The following is a 5572-nucleotide window of genomic DNA, read 5'->3' as shown; positions in this document are numbered from 1 at the left end:
GTTGTGCTGACAATGATATATGTTACTGGTTGAGTTGTTGGAGATACTCATCAGGGCTTGAAAATCAGTGCTTACTCATCATCTTAGCAGTTTGAGGAAGGGGAGGTTAGATGAGAAAAAAAAAAAAATTGTTTCCTAGAAATGTACAGCTTAATTTTAATATAGGTAAAACCAGAAATGGTTTCTAGAATTCAGTGTAGTTTGGTACAGTCTAAAGAACTACCAGCTGTCCAGTGTGCCCAGGTTGCCTTCCAAAGTTGCACTAAGAGGTAACGGTGAAAGCTTTTCAAACAAGTTTTACATAAGTACTAAACTGTCCAATTAATGCTTGTAAACTAGTTTTGGATTGCATGGTTTCCAACAGGATTATGTGATAGCCTGTGCAAAGAATTCCTCCTTTCGACAAATATTTGTTTTACTGCACTGTTGTCTCTTTACAGTTGATCGTATAGATGTTTATTTCTTTGTATCCTGTTTTGACTCTGAATGCTACATGCAGAATAGCAGCCGCTAGTGGCAACTGAAGAATTCATAGTAGTAATTCCCTACACCACAGGAGATTCCTGGGAAGGTGTATCTTTGAAACATATGATATGAAGAAAGTGTGTTGTAGGCAGTGTAGAGAGAAAGAACAGATATACAAGGATCAAGTGAACAAATCTCAATAGAAATGATATATTTGCAATGAGAAGTAGGTAATGAAAATTATCTCATTTGATCCTGAGTGGTAATCTGTCACCTTTACTCATCAGTCATCCACAGAAGATTTTCATATATAATGGCTTAGATATGAGATATAATCCCTATTATGTGCAACATCAGGAAATGTAGAACACTAAAAATAAAATATGTTTGTTTCCATAGCACGGTGGAATGAAAACAGATGGTAGGCACCACATATGGCTGCCAGAAGCTGGGAACACCCATTTGCAGAGTTCTTCCAGCTCTAAACAAAGCAAAAAAAACAAAGAAACTCCAAGGGGGACAGATTATGTCAGGCAGATAGCAGGATCTCTGTCTTCTTCCCCATGCTTATGCTCCCCATCTCATTACCTTTAGTACTTAAGTTGAAAAGGGAAGTATGACACCGATTAAGAAATGAATGTACCTTCTTAGTATTTAATTTGTCAAAACTTAGCATTTATTSAATACAGACATATTTTTTAAAAATCTCTAATTCCCACCATACATTTAAACCTCTGGTTTAGGACCAAGTATTAAGATTTTGCCAGTGTCCTACAGCAGTTCAACATATTGTAAGTATGTGTCATTAATGTTAAGAAGCTTTTGTATCATTACTTCATGTCATACGGAGGGTCAGGAAGCAGCTTACAGACAGGTGACTTCTGATAATGCTCCCTATGTATGTTCATCTGAGAATCTGAACATCTCTGGGACTGCCCTGAATAACCAGTTGCTTTATTTTCTAAGATATTTCCTTAAACAGAGCCGCTGCAATTGACCTGGGTCCTATCTGTACTCTGAATATTTTTTAAAAATTATTCAGCGTTATTGGTATAAGTTCCGCTTACTTGGTGCTAGCTCTCAAGATCCTTGTATGGGGTACTATTCTTGCCAGCAGTGCTTTACACCTTGCAGCTTAGGGCTTCTCTGTTATTGTTCAGTGGTGTTATGCTCACTGATGGTTGCTGAGGTAGTCAGCATTGTCACTGTGGGTAGGATGAAAGGGTGTTAGCAGTGACATCTGGACTAAAATAATGTTTTATGCTAATCTTGAGTACTCAGCCCAAACCAGAAGGAGGACAGTAAAAGAAACAGGTCATTAGTTGATTGGTACAATTTCTTCTTCCCTGAAGGCAACAAGGAGCCACTGGAGCAGAATTTTGAGGCCTCCCATCCTATAATATGTTGCTTAGAAATGGCAAAGTAACAAGCCAAGGTCAAACAGCTCCAAGCATTTGTATTTTAAGTACACAGATATAGTGAAACATCTAATAAGCTAAATGTGACTACGTCTGCCTTTCTGAAGAAAGTAGGCTTTTTTTCCTTTGTTTAGATTTTTATGTTTATTTTTGGGCTTTGTTTTTTTATGGTAAGCTTTGTAATTAAGCTATTAGCTTAGTTTATGATTAGCCTGCTTCAGTTTCTGCAGCTTTATCTTTTTCTACACATTTCCATCTGATTTAAAATACATTTTAATTGCTTTTAATTTATACAGAGGATTGCGACTGTATGGTAAATATACTATGACAAAAATCAAGCTATTTATTTTTGTTTGGTAGGAGCAGACAAAAATGATGGATTAAAGATTGAACTCAGCAAAAAAGCAACAGTAATTAGAAATGATGACACCCATAAACCAACAAAAATAGGAGGGCTTACTAACATTTAATGGGGAAAAAAAATGTAATGGACTACTTACGAGCTAGTACTGGCAAAAGTAACTTTCTTGATTGATCATGGTTTTTAGACATTTTCCTATTTGCTCATTTATATTTAGCTCACTTTGGATATGTTCAGTAGAAGAAAATATTCAGAATAGTAAAAAGTGATTTTTTGCGAAGCAGTCTAATATTTAAGTTATATCCATTTTTATATATTTCTCATTTTTTATTTTTACTAGTCTAAGCTGTCATTTTAAAATTAAGAACAAGCTTCTATTGCTTGGTATAGATTTATTAGTTTCTTTGTTCCAACAAGCAGTCTGGATCTTTGATTTTGGAAAAATGTGTTTAGTGACTTATTGTAACCAATAGTCTTAAGATTTTTAATTAAAGGAACACTATCAGTAATGATTATGAAATTTCAGTGACCAATATTGAGCACTGACAAAGAGACTTGGAGGACTGAATCTACAGAATCCTTTGCATGCATCTGCTCTGCAACTGGACTAAGTACTGGCTAGCCATGGCCCTCTGATAGAGATCTTGCAAATGGGGAGAAAAAGATCGTTTCAGTATTTGTTTTGAATATAATGTTTCAAAGTGTGTTCTGTTAATTTTGATCTTTTTGCCACATAATGTTATGTTATTATTCTTCTGTAACCTTAGAACTTCAGTGATATGATTTATATCTCCCATGTCCTTGAAGTCCCAGGGAACATGTTTAACATTTCTCAAAAAGTAACTATCATCAACTAGCAGCTCACCTCTGTCACAAGCAGAAGGAAATGCTGGATGTATTTTAGATACGCACTTCATATAACAACATACAGACTGCTTTGTGAAACATTCATAAGGAAACCAGCTGATGTAAGAAAATGAAGGCATCCAAGAGCAATGTTTAAGCAAACTCTTACTAAGGTAGGTGGAACAGTTGATCACTGTCTTTTAGAGCAGATGGAAACAGCAGCAAAGTACAGAATGGAAAGAGAGAGGCTAGCTTCTTCCTTCTGCATTACCATTGTGATGAGAAGGATATAAGGTAATGTAATGTATGTGTGTGTGTGCTTGCACAATATCAAAACTCAAAATGATGACTTAAACTGCAACAGGTTTTGCTTTTAGCCAAAGCATCAGGGAAATGTATATTCAAAACAAAACTCAAAACTGGCAACAAGATGTAAGACTTTATTGGCCGAAAGGGAACTGCCTCTTTGTAGACTGTATTAAGACTTAGGAAGCTATTCTGTTTTGTTTTAGTAAGAAACATGCCCCAAACTGTTTTGATTTGGGTGTTTTCTTTTGTTCTGTTGTTTGGGTAGGATTTTCTGCATAAGTATAATTACAGATTTTCATGATGTTAGCCATGGTAGTTTTACAAATACAGCAAGGCAAAAGAAATTAAAGAAAAGATTGGAATCCCCTCTGAAAGAACAACAGAGGTAGCAGCACAAACAGGAAGTGTTTGGAGGCTATGGATTATTTTTAATACTCAAGGATAGAAAAAAGCAAGGTCAGGTTAATGTTGAGAAATGAATGACAAATTTGGGGGTTTACTTAACAAACTGAGCAAACTGTTTCATTTTTTAGAAATCAAATCTTTTCAGAAAGAAAAGCGTTATCATCATGGAACCTTATGAAGCAAACAGTGCCTTAAGCAAGTTCTTGCTCAAGTTCTTTCTCAAGTGTTAGAACTATGTATGGACTTCCTCTGTAAGAATAAGTCCCAGTCCCTGCTAAAATTGCTGCCAATATTAGTTATTTCTTTTACTTCAAAGTCAGTGTTAGAGAATGATTTTTTTTAAATATGAATCCATTTGATTTTTTAACAATGGTGAAAATGTAGGGTTAATGTTCAGTCAAAGGACATTGCAATTTGTCCTGACTACACACTGTGACTAGCTATGTATTACATCTTTACTTCATAGTTTTGTTACGGAATTTTAATGCTTGTGGTAATTCATATTTGTACATTAGTTTATTGCTGAAAAAGAATTATGGAATGACAGAAAGATGTGAAGAAACATCCAGTCCCAATACATAAATAATCTTCAGAAAAGACAACAGGATTTTCACATATTTCTGGCCCACAGAGTCAAAATCTATGATAGGAAACAGAAAGACGTTAAAGAGAAACATGGACTTGCCAAAGTACATTTACTTTTTAGAACTTTGTATTTTATTGCATTTGCTTCCCATGCAGTACTGGTTACCAGTCACATGAGGAAATGCAAGAAAATATTCAGCCCTTTGTAAATATTCAGTGAAAAAGACAAAGTCTGTCTGCCAACAGAACATGGAGGCAACATGTATACTGGTAAAAGAATGATTCAAAAATTGGCTATGTGGAAAAATAGAAAGGGAAGTCACATATTTTACTTAAGAAGTTGTATGGAAGAGTCACTAATTATTTAGTATTACTTGTGAGTGAGCAGGAGTCACCACTAGCAGTCCTGATCAACTGATTTTTTCTTTAGCGCATATTAGAATGGGAAAACCAGCACTGTGACATGATTATCTTATTAGTAATAACTAGTAAATAAACTCCTTATGCAGTATAGTCAGATGCTGTGGCCATCTTTTGGAAGACTGGCAAACACTTCACTAGTAGCCTTTCTACAACTTTGGTTGTTCCCTTGATCAACATGTAATGTCAATTACCTCCTGGGGCAACTTCTCCTTCTGTGGCTTCACTGTGGAAGACCCCTCCAAATTTCCCTTCTAGCCTAGTGGGTTTCATACTGTATAGCACTTTGCTATGGAGATCAAGGCAACTTTCAGATGAGACACAAGATACAGAAGCTCCCAGTCCATCCCTGGATTCTATCTTTCTGGCTTCTCTTGTGTTTGACAGGCTGATACCCCCACCCCATACAGCCTCTATGCATTCCCAAACTCCAGACAGCTGCTGTTTTGTCTCTAATGAGCAGTGGGAGAAAGCCACCAGGATGAGTCTAGTGTAGTCTCCTGAGTGAATTCCTGCAATGTGGTCCTATGAATCAGGCACCCACTTCACTGTTGGAGTCTCTGTCCATTTTCTTGTATCATTTTAGTTCCTGTCTGCTTTTTGTCCCCTCACCTTCGCACCCGTAGTATATTCACAGGACAACTGAATCCTCAGCCAGTATCATTCCAGTATTATGCCCCTCAGTAACCATCTCTCACTGTTATCCTCCTGTGTTCCCATCCTTTTGAAACTCATTGTCATCCAGGAGTCTGAGAGATGAGGA

This window comes from Apteryx rowi, unplaced genomic scaffold (assembly GCF_003343035.1).
Source record: "Apteryx rowi isolate R43461 unplaced genomic scaffold, aptRow1 scaffold_138, whole genome shotgun sequence".
Classification (NCBI taxonomy): domain Eukaryota; kingdom Metazoa; phylum Chordata; class Aves; order Apterygiformes; family Apterygidae; genus Apteryx; species Apteryx rowi.
The sequence above is the reverse complement of the archived record's forward strand: the minus strand, read 5'-3'. Positions refer to the sequence as shown.